The sequence below is a fragment of the Macrobrachium rosenbergii genome, chromosome 30, assembly GCF_040412425.1.
Source record: "Macrobrachium rosenbergii isolate ZJJX-2024 chromosome 30, ASM4041242v1, whole genome shotgun sequence".
Lineage (NCBI taxonomy): Eukaryota > Metazoa > Arthropoda > Malacostraca > Decapoda > Palaemonidae > Macrobrachium > Macrobrachium rosenbergii.
The window spans coordinates 5606001-5618500 of record NC_089770.1 but is presented as its reverse complement, the minus strand read 5'-3'; the positions used below and the strand labels follow the sequence as shown (position 1 = coordinate 5618500).

Below are 12500 nucleotides of genomic sequence, written 5' to 3'. Positions count from 1 at the left end.
AATAGTTAGTGACAGCAGCTTGTGATGTGGCTCTTAACGAGAACCTGATTTAATTTCAGATCTCGAACACAATAATCATTTTTTCCTCAATTTTAGACAATTTTTTTTTTTTTTTTAGATTGAGCGGGTGGGTGCGGAGGGGAGGAGGGTTGGGGAGGGAATAATCATTTTCCCCTCAATTTTAGACAATTTTTTTTTCACAGAGCAGGTGGATGAGGGGGGAGGGTAGTGGGGGGAGGGGGGTTTTTCATTTTTGTTGCCAGAACTAAGTTAATTGACGCAATTTCGGGACAAATATGAGGCCCTAATGATATTATTCCGGTTGTCAAAAAAAAAAAAATGGTTGGTTGACGAATACATCCAGCATGGTGATAAGCTTCATGAGAAATAGGATAATGAACTCTCTCTCTCTCTCTCTCTCTCTCTCTCTCTCTCTCTCTCTCTCTCTCTCTCTCTCTCTCTCTTAAGTGACTTTCGTTTTATTAGAATAAAAATTTTTTTGTCGTTTCATGGATGTCAATCTTCCATCTTCAAGCAATACTCTCTCTCTCTCTCTCTCTCTCTCTCTCTCTCTCTCTCTCTCTCTCTCTCTCTCTCTCTTCGTAATACACGGCCCCCATGATGTGATGGGGAAGGAAAGAATGAAGGAATGGAGGAGCAATAGATGGGAAATGGATGGGGAATGGATGGGGAATGGATGGGGGTCACTGAAGCTATGGATGCCCCATTGAAAAGGTGGCCAGGAAAACAAGCCCCAGAAAAAAAACCCCATTTCATAATGGTCAAACAACCCCAGGAAAAAAATCCCATTTCATAAAGGTAAAACAACCCCAGAAAACCCCATTTCATAAATGTAAAACAACCCCAGAGAAAAACTCCTTTTTCATAAAAGTAAAACAACCCCAGAGAAAAACCCCAATTCCATAAAGGTAAAACAACTCCAGAAAACCCCCATTTCATAAAGGTAAAACAACCCCAGAGAAAAACCTCCATTTCTTAAAGGAGAACCAACCCCAAAAAATCCCATTTCATAAAGGTAAAACAACCCCAGAAAACCCCATTTCATAAATGTAAAACAACCCCAGAGAAAAACTCCTATTTCATAAAAGTAAAACAACCCCAGAGAAAAACCCCAATTCCATAAAGGTAAAACAACTCCAGAAAACTCCCATTTCATAAAGGTAAAACAACCCCCAGAGAAAAACCTCCATTTCTTAAAGGCAAAACAACCCCAAAAAACTCCCATTTCATAAAGGTAAAACAACCCCAGAGAAAAACCTCCATTTCTTAAAGGTAAAACAACCCCAAAAACCCCCATTTCATAAAGGTAAAACAACCCCAGAGAAAAACCTCCATTTCTTAAAGGAAAACCAACCCCAAAAAACTCCCATTTCATAAAGGTAAAACAACCCCAGAGAAAAAAAGCCAATTTCATAAAGGTAAAACAACCTCATAGAACAACCCCTCAAAAAAACATTTCATAAATGTAAAAAAAACCTCATAGAAAAACCCCCATTTCATAAAGGTAAAACAACCCCAGAAAAAAAAACATTCCATAAAGATGAAACAACCCCAGAAAAAAAAACCATTAAACCCCCCAAAAAAATTTCATAAAGATAAAACAACCCCACAGAAAAACCCCCATTCCACAAAGATAAAACAACCCCAGAAAAAAAACCCCAAACCTCATTAAATTACGAACTGGAAAGAAAGGAGGGGTAGGGGGGGAAAAGCGACTCTGCAAAACTCGGTTTGCCAGTGGGCGGAGAGAATGATGACACCGCCCCCCCCACCCCATCTCCCCCCTCCCCTTAAACTGATCAAGCTCTCTCTCTCTCTCTCTCTCTCTCTCTCTCTCTCTCTCTCTCTCTCTCTCTCTATGAAGCGATTATTGGCAATATTGGATCGGACCCGATGGACGGATTGTTTTCTGTTCCCGAGGGGAAACAAATTGAAGCGACATTTTGCCGCCTCTCCGCCAATATATAGCGGCGCCGGTGTCATTAAATATGGAAATTTATACATGGGAGATAATTCCCCCGCGCGGATGTCTCTAATGGAGAAAATATTTGTTTATTTTGTCGGCGCGCGCGCGCGCGTATATTCGAAGGCCGACGGACGCTCATGCTGTTGGCGTTTGCGAGCGGCGTTCGGAATACGCCGCCACGAGAGTGCGTATGCATGTATGTATTTATATGTATGTGTGTATGTGTTTATGTATGTGCATATGTATATAAGTGTGTATATGTATATACTGATGTATGTATATACAAGTATCTATCTATGTATGATGTATTTGTATGTATAAGTATGTATATACACACGTATGCCAGTACTTATGTAGTATGTTATATATATATATATATATATATATGTATGTATATGTCCTTCTGCATTATATTATCCGTATTAATACATTATGCGACGCCAGTTTTAACGACCATAAACCAATCAATGTTAATGCATAAACCTGCATTTGTTTTCAGTTTGTTCTTTGAGTATTTATGCCTTAGCAGTTCAATTCTGGGCTCTCATTCGTCAGGTCCGTGGTTCGAGACTCCTACCGTCCCAAGTCAGCCCAGGTGTGAATGGATACTAGCTACAGCTATAGAATACAAGCAAAGGGTACGAGGCTTGCAACCTCATCTCTAAATACTCAGAGAAAACTAGAAGGTATATAACCCTTTTGCTGCCATCTTTGCAAAAAAAGGGAAAATGATGAAAAAAGAAAAAATATATAGAAATCTATATGTATATAAGATATATCTAAATATGTTTGAGGAGATTGAAAGCACAAATTCAGCTCTGCTTCGCTTGTATTACAATTAGCATCGGTTATCAAAAGTGATGTTTAACTGAATGATTTGAGGCACCTTTTAAAATTCAAAAGATCATATATACTATATATATACATATATTATATATATGTATATATATATCAAATATAAGGAGCCCATAAAAACGCCCAAATATGGAAAATAAAGGCTACATTTCAGAGACCAAATTCTCCCTCTCCTCAGGCAAATCGCGAACGAGAAAAAGTTACAGAAAAGCGGCATTTACACCAGAAGGTCAATAGGTCAGCCGTGACGTCACTCCAGTTCATGATTACTCTTTAATAATCTTCTTAACAATAGCTGGTTGGAGGAAGACTTTATCTATGCAGATACAGACATATACATAGATATACGTATGTGTATACATACTCACGTATGCATGCCTGTGTATCACAAACGAATTTATATATCTCAGTCCAGCGACTTTCCGCGGCCCAGATCTCCCACGTCCCACCCTCTGTTCGTGTGTCACATTACAAATTCATAAAACAACAAAAACCTCTGTGTTGCTCTCTCGCCATGTTGACTGCGGATGAAATGCTGCCATGATTTGTTTTCGTCAGGGACTCTCTCTCTCTCTCTCTCTCTCTCTCTCTCTCTCTCTCTCTCTCTCTCTCTCTCTCTCTCTCTCTCTCCTCTTCCAAACTGGGTGACACACATATGGTAAAGTGCAGGTATACACAGAGATATTATATATCTGTATATGATAATATATATATATATATATATATATAAAGACGCAATCCACGAGGGCAAGAGGAACAATGGAGTACTGCAAGGCCTTTCGACTTCTTGTCCTTTACTTAGCTAAATAAAGGACACGAAGTCGAAAGGCCTTGCAGTACTCCATTGTTTCTCTTTCCTTCGAGGTTGTCTTTATATTTATATTCATCACGTTCCGTATTTTCGTGATTCAGTTATACACACACACACACACACACACACACACACACACACACACACACACACACACACATATATATATATATATATATATATATATATATATATATATATATATATATATATATATATATATATATATATATATATATACACACACACACATCGTCACCGGGGTCTAAGCGATGTCAGGCAGGGCAGTGATCGAGGCTATTCCTACCCCAACGCCAAATCAAAGTCCTTCAAAAAGTAGGCATCGTACTTACCCCATATAAAAATGAGAAAAAGCACGTTAAAACGAATAATATATATATATATAATATATATATATATACGTCGTGAGTGATCGTATTCATTTAAGACATAATACATACCTTGCAATACAATCGGGCAGTATTCGTGTGAAATAAGATACGAACTTATTCTATAAAAATCCCAACCATTATACAGTATAATATATCTGTCGTAGTGTATATTAAAGCAATTACAATTATCCGAGAGAACAAAAACATACACTAGTTTCATCTCGCACCATCGAGGTGAAGGCAATTCCATTAAGGTAATATTTAATTTCCCTCTCTCTCTCTCTCTCTCTCTCTCTCTCTCTCTCTCTCTCTCTCTCTCTCTCTCTCTTTGTAAATGAACCCGGAAGATTAACACTGGATTAGCTTCCCTCGTTTGTCATACATTCACGTATGAAACATATATCAGCTGCGACCTGTTTTCCGTTTGAACTTTATCTCCAAGCTCTCTCTCTCTCTCTCTCTCTCTCTCTCTCTCTCTCTCTCTCTCTCTCTCTCTCTCTCTCTCTCATAATTTGCTACCAATCTACTAAATACTTATATCTTCCTTTATTTCTTATGAAACAAAAGTCTCTCTCTCTCTCTCTTTCATATTTTGCTACCAATCTACTATATACTTATATCTCCCTTTATTTCTTATGAAACAAAAGTCTCTCTCTGTCTGCCTGTCTCTCTCTCTCTCTCTCTCTCTCTCTCTCTCTCTCTCTCTCTCTCTCTCTCTCTCTCTCATATTTTGCTACCAATCTACTAAATACTTATATCTCCCTTTATTTCTTATGAAACAAAAGTCTCTCTCTCTCTCTCTCTCTCTCTCTCTCTCTCTCTCTCTCTCTCTCTCTCTCTCTCTTTCTTTCTCTCTCTCTCTCTCTCTCTCTCTCTCTCGCCGACCCCGGATTCTTTCATTTGCATTTTCAAAGTAATTCTGTTGCACTGATTCGCATTCTGATTAAAACGAATTAAATGAAAGCGCTTTGCCTCCCTCCCGTAATCCCCAGGGCAGGATGAAATAGCAGAGGTCACATTCATCAGCGTAATGAGTGCGTGATGAAATGAGAGACAAGGAGATGATGATGATGATGATGATGATAGTTATGGGAATGAACGGGAATCGTACAGGTGTCGTTCCTGGTCTCTGGTCCCCGCGTTACCTCTTCAAAGGCTGTGGAGGACATAAATGGCGTCTTTATCTAATTAGTCTTCCGGGTTTGTTTTGACCTGTCTTGTTCCAGTGTCTTTATATATATATATATATATATATATATATATATATATATATATATATATATATATATATATATATATATATATATATATATATATGAATGTTGAAATCAACTTGATCTAAATCTCGAGTGGTTCAATCTGTCGGTGTGTGTAAGTGTATGTATGTATGTATGTATGTATGTATGTATATATATAGGTCTTCCTTCACCGCACACAGTTATCCACGCACAACCCATTCCCGTTTTATATATTCCACTTTTACATATTCCTTCAATCCTTATTTTGCTCATCGTCTCATAATCCTTAAACCGAACGATATTCTATCACGACAAAACCTGCCCACCATCTGCAGTCCATTCACTTGGTATTTTTGTCAACTGGAATTTATTGCACAATTCGGATCGATTATCATTCGAGGCAGCTTAAAACTCACGTAATGTTTACACGCAACACATAATAACAAAAAAAAAAAAAAAAAAAAAGTAGACGCGAGTTTGCACGGCATATTTCTCATTTTCATTTACCAGTCGGTGTCAGTTTGTGATAGTTTTCACATTCTCGTAAATTTTACATTTTTGCTTCATTTTTTTTTTTTTGAGGGGTGGGAAGAGGGGAGAGAGTTTGTACCCTAAAGCGGCGGCATATTCATATTCTCTCTCTCTCTCTCTCTCTCTCTCTCTCTCTCTCTCTCTCTCTCTCATGTTTTGCTACCAGTGTACAAAATACTTCTATCTCCCTGTATCTCTTTTACAACAATCTCTCTCTCTCTCTCTCATGTTCGGCTCCCAGTATACAAATTACCACCATTTCGCGTTATCTCTTATAAAACACAAAAATCTCTCTCCCTCTCTCTCTTTCTCTCTCTGTCTGCCTGTCTCTCTCTCTCTCTCTCTCTCATGTTTTGCTACCAAAGTACAAAATACTTCTATTTCCATGTATTTCTTATAAAATCTCTCTCTCTCTCTCTCTCTCTCTCTCTCTCTCTCTCTCTCTCTCTCTCTCATGTTTTGCTACCAATGTACAAAATACTTCCTATCTCCCTGTATCTCTTATAAAACAATATCTCCAGGTCCTCTCTCTCTCTCTCTCTCTCTCTCTCTCTCTCTCTCTCTCTCTCTCTTCTCTCTCTCTCCCCTTTCTCATAACTGCCGTAAATATTTTCATTTTATCTCTCTCTGTTTCTTTTCGCTTTCTATGCGTATCCACCAGTCAATCTCTCTCTGTTATTAGGGACATAAAAATTCCAACCTCTCTCTCTCTCTCTCTCTCTCTCTCTCTCTCTCTCTCTCTCTCTCTCTCCAGCTCCCTACACCAAATCATTTACCTGATGCATACCACCCCACATACTTTCATTTATTGAACGGGACTCCATCAACACTTAAAAACTTTTAAGCCCATTTGTGTGTGTGTGTGTGTGAGAGAGAGAGAGAGAGAGAGAGAGAGAGAGAGAGAGAGAGAGAGAGAGAGAGAGAGAGAGAGAGAAGGGGGAATTGAAATTTTTATGTCCTCATAATTGATAAGAGAGAGAGAGAGAAGAGAGAAGAGAGAGAGAGAGAGAGAGAGAGAGAAAAAGAGATTTTATAGACGGCTAATGAGAGAGAGAGAGAGAGAGAGAGAGAGAGAGAGAGAGAGAGAGAGAGAGAGAGAGAGAGACATTTTCATGTCCCTCATATTATAGAGAGGCTGATAAGAGAGAGAGAGAGAGAGAGAGAGAGAGAGAGAGAGAGAGAGAGAGAGAGAGAGGTTAGAATTTTCACGTCCCTCTTAGTATAGAGAGGTTGACAGGTAGACACAGGTAGAAAGAGAAAGAGGATTAGAGGAAGAGATATAAAATAAAAAAATTTTTAGGCTGCAAAATATTTTTATATTTTTTATATATATATATATATATTTTTACCAGCAATCTCTTGATCCTGCGTCTTTGTCCCTCCTCTAATTTTCAAGACATCCGATTTGTTCATTGCTCTTCCAAACTCAAAACCCAACGACTTCCTTGTCTTTTATTTTTTATTTCACCAACTTTCATTTTTTCCATTTCATATCTCGTTTTTCGAAACATGGAGGTCAGCGACTTTTCCAGCCCCCGACGACTTTTTAGACTTTAAGAATTTGTACTAGACTTTTATTTTACAATTTTTCGTCTTTCGTCTAGACGTGGAAGTCGACGGATTTTTATGTTCCGATGTTCTAGATATTTTTTTTCAATCGCGTCTGTTTTTAAAAATGAAAGGTCAATGAATTTTTATTTTCGCTTTTATCCTCAAAGAGGTCAGCTTCAGAAGTTCAAGCGAAAATGCAATGCATTATTACCCTAATACTGTTCTTCTTGATTTTGTTACATTTTTATCTATTTATCTATTTATTATTTTTTTTAATAAGTGGTCTCTCTTCTCTCTCTGTGTTTCCCTTTACTTCCTCTTGCTTCTTCCTAACGAACACCATATTCTTTGGAATAATAATAATAATAATAATAATAATAATAATAATAATAATAATAATAATAATAATAATAATAATAATACTTCTTCCCATCGGACACTATAATATTCTTTGGAAGCTTAAATTTCAAGTCAATTTCCTCTGGTGGGTTTGTTCCATATGAATAGGTTTCATCTACTGAACAATAATAATAATAATAATAATAATAATAATAATAATAATAATAATAATAATAATAATAATAATACTTCCTAATTAACACCATATTGTTTGGAAGCTTGAATTTCAAGTCAGTGGCCCCTTTGGTGGGCTTGTTCCATAAGAATAGGTTTCATCTTCTGAATAATAATAATAATAATAATAATAATAATAATAATAATAATAATAATAATAATAATAATAATAATAATAATAATAATAATAATAATAATTCTTCCCATCGAACACTATAATATTCTTTGGAAGCTTGAATTTCAACTCAGTGGCCCCCTTTGGTGGCTTGTTCTATTTAGGTTTCATCTACTGAACAATAATAATGATAATTCTGTAAATAACCTTTGGCATTTTGGACGGGGCTACGTTTTTCTTTATCGACCTTTCAGCCAATGATAAAGGCATTCGTTTAACCATAAGAGTTATTATAAATAAATACATTAGAAAAATACTCATAGTATCAAGAGTCTTGAAATGAAATGGAGAAACAAATCCACAGTAGTGTATTGTTACATGTGTTCAAAAATAAATCTCTACAAAGAGCTTTCGGGAATCGGTTCGATTCCCCTTGAAAAAAGGAATCCAGCAGATTCCCGAAAGCTCTCTGTATAGATTTATACTAAATATATGTACCCATACATTACTGTGGATTTCTTCCTCCAATTAATTGACTCGTATTCTTTGCATTTCCTCACTTTTAGTTTTCTGTAAAAGAAAACTATTGAGATGGATATTTGTCTGTCCGTCCGCACTTTTTCTGTCCGCCCTCATACCTTAAAAACTCCTGAGGCTAGAGGGCTGCAAATTGGTATGTTGGTCATCCATCCTCCAATCATCAAACATACCAAATTGCAGCCCTCTAGCCTCAGTAGTTTTTATTTTATTTAACGTTAAAGTTAGCCATGATCGTGCGTTTGGTACCGCTGTAGGTGCCAACAACACAGGCCACCACCGGGCCGTGGCTGAAGGTTTCATGGGCCGTGGGTGATTGTTTTAGAGGGCATGGCTGAGATTTACATACAGCATTATATGCTGTACAGAAAACTCGATTGCGCCGAACAAACTTCGGCGCATTTTTTACTTGTTTTTTTTTTCTAGAACTTCCAACGCAATCAGCTGTAGTTATGGTCTTTGTTTATTTACAAAAAAATTACACATTTTTATAATGGCGTAATTGACAATCGTACAGCCACCTTTCTTTTTTACACTTTTTCTATTCATCCACATTAGTGAGTTCGTTATTCATTTATGTCATCATCATCGATTTCCCGTTCTGTTAAATTTAATTAACGAGGGCTTTTCAGTTAGATATTTGATGAGTTTATCTTTTTCTTCAGTATACAAAACATTTCAAGTGCATCCAGTTCATTTTTCAGTAAGTACTTAGCATAATCGGTTTTTTAAATTTGTCTCCTCTCTCTCTCTCTCTCTCTCTCTCTCTCTCTCCTCTCTCTCTCTCTCTCTCTCTCTCTCTCTCTCTCTCTCTCTCTCCATATCTATATATATATATATATATATATATATATATATATATATATATATATATATATATATATATATATATATATACATATATTTATATATATTCAGGTATATATATATAAAAATAAATATATATATATATATATGTATGTATATATATTTATATGTATACATTTGTAAAATATATATATATATACATATATATAATATATATATACACACACAACACAACATAACTACACCAACCACAGACACGACCCGATCTGAAAACATTTCCAAACAGCTTATATATATATATATATATATATATATATATATATATATATATATATATATATATATATATATATATATATATATATATATATATATATATATATATATAAATTCCCACCACCACCACAAAATCACCACTACCACCACCACCACCACCGCAGCCGAAATTTTCGAATAAATCCCCCGCATTACGACGACCAATCAGGCTGCAATGCTTATGTTAGCTAGAATGGGGTCACGCGGATTTTCTGGCGATTTCGTCCCAGACTTAAGCCGAAATAACAACAATGACTCTCTGCTGGTGTTGGCTCCAGGGGGGATTAAGCTCGTTGGCGATATTGGAGCGACTGCAAGGATCGGCGGGGAGATATTATTGCTGTCGCGTTTAACATCGCCCGAGGCGAAGGTTGGACGTAGTAGGTAGCGTCACGGGGAGTAGTGGTAATAATAATAATAATAATAATAATAATAATAATAATAATAATAATAATAATAATAATAATAATAATAAGACGACGAAGGTAATAATAAATAATAATAATAATAATAGTAATAATAATAACGAAGGTTTGAAAAGTAGGAGAATAGAAAAGACACTATATAAGATAAATTCTGTCAGGGATCCTAATAATAATAATAATAATAATAATAATAATAATAATAATAATAATAATAATAATAATAAGACGAAGGTTTAGTAGGTAGCGGTCAGGGATGATGATGATGATGATGATGATGATGATGATGATGATAATAATAAGGCGAAGGTTTAGTAAGTAGTAATATTAGTGTATTATTATTATTATTATTATTATTATTATTATTATTATTATTATTATTATTATTATTATTATTCAGAAGACGAGCCCTGTTCATATGGAACAAGCCCACCAAAGGGACCACAGACTTGAAATTCAAGCTTCCAAAAAATATGGCGCTCAAAAGGGAAGATCAGTTATTAGAAAAACAGATAAATTAACAAATGAATAAATAAATTAATAAAAGTGGAAGTAAAATATTAAAATACAAGTCGAACTGTATTAGGGCAGTAATATCTTGCATCTTCCAACTGCGCGACATCCTCTGGGAGACTGTCATATAGTAACTGAGGCGCTGTGAGTACACTGCTAGTTGCTCAGGGAGCAAATAGGAAGGAAAAGGGTTCCAAATTCTACCTGGGAATGAGAACAAAGTCTCTCCAAGCTGGTCACACCATCTGTTCTCGTCATTTCCCGGAAGTGTTTGATGATTATGGTAATGAGGTGAATAAAACAATAACGGAAAGTTCTTGGTATTAATTTTTGACGCAAGGAGTGGGTACACATTCATAAATACTTGTGTGTGTGTATGTGTATATGTATATGTGTGTATATATATACAGTATATATACATATACACACACAACGTGTATGCTGATGGACAATTAAGAATTGCTCTTCTTGTACATATTTATTTCACGACGTTTCGTAATTCTCATATATAATTACATCTTCAAGGGCTCTAAAATGGATAAAAACAACACACAATTAGCATAAAACTCAAACTGATAATTTTTTTTACAATTAAAATCATCCATTAAAAAATGCCAAGATATATTGAAATTCACAAACTATTGGACCAACCTTCCACCAGAGTAAAAGAAACATAAGTGGAAGGAATTAAAAAATTAAAAAAATGAAAATACACATTAAGACATCTACATATCTACCATACTCTATACCATACATACATTCACACATACACACAAACTTGCTTGATATCCCGACATACATTACACATACACACACACACACACACATATACACAGAGGCGTCACCAGATGAACCCCACTTAAAGGCGACAGCAGACCAACTACTGTAGGCTACTGACGCCGCATGCAAAATGCAAATGCATCTTTGCATAAACCCTTCGATTGGCTTTTAGCTCAATGGACTGTCCCAGAAAGAACGGCCGGAGGATACAATGGGATTTTTCGTTTGACGTCCGGCAATACTATTATTACTTTTGATAAACGGATCCAAAGTTTGATTCCATTCCGGCCATTTTTGTCATTCATTTTTCGTTCACATTTTTTTTTAATCTTTTTTTCGTTCTTTCTCCGGGTGAATTGATGCTGACTGCATCTATGTTCTATTTTTTTTTTTTTTGGGGGGTGGGGGGTTTTTCTATTTTTTTTTTTCAAATCCCTTTTGATTTTTCGTTTATCTGTCGGTTTTGTTTTCTTTTTGGACTTCCGTTACAATTTTTTTTTATCATCCCCCCCCCCGCAGCGTGCGTTGTTTGAGTTGCCAATTTGGGTTTTAAAAACTGCTGTGAGGGGATGAGGGGAGGGGAGGAGGAGGGGGAGGGGATGGTTGGGGGAGGAGGGGAGGGGATGGCTGGGGGGAGGGAGGGTGGGGAACAAATACACAGACGGATAGATGTTTACAGTTCGGCAGGTTTATTCTCTAATAAAATGTGTTTCTTTATCTCGTAACTCTTGTTCACAGAGGGATTAGTTCTTTTTTTTTTTTTTTTTCCTTTTTGTGTTATATTCAATATGGCTTTGTTTTCCCGCTCGAAGGGAATGTGTTTATTGTTGTGTGTTCGTTTTTGTTTCGCTGTAATTGTTTGGTTTTCGTTGTGTTCGTTTCTTTGGGGAGGTTTGTGTATTAACAATGTTGTCTGATATTATATATATATATATATATATATATATATATATATATATATATATATATATATATATATATATATATATATATATATTATATATTTGTTTATAAATATATATCATATATATATATATTATATATTAAATAATCTATAAAAATTAAGTTTATTT

The 12500-nt window shown here is 35.7% G+C and overlaps 1 protein-coding gene across 2 annotated transcripts in view; it reads right to left on the bottom strand.

The window, feature by feature from the left end:
* Positions 1–12500, bottom strand: part of LOC136854964 (calcium-activated chloride channel regulator 1-like) — a 516859-nt gene that overhangs the window by 399795 nt on the left and 104564 nt on the right. The window lies entirely within an intron of this gene.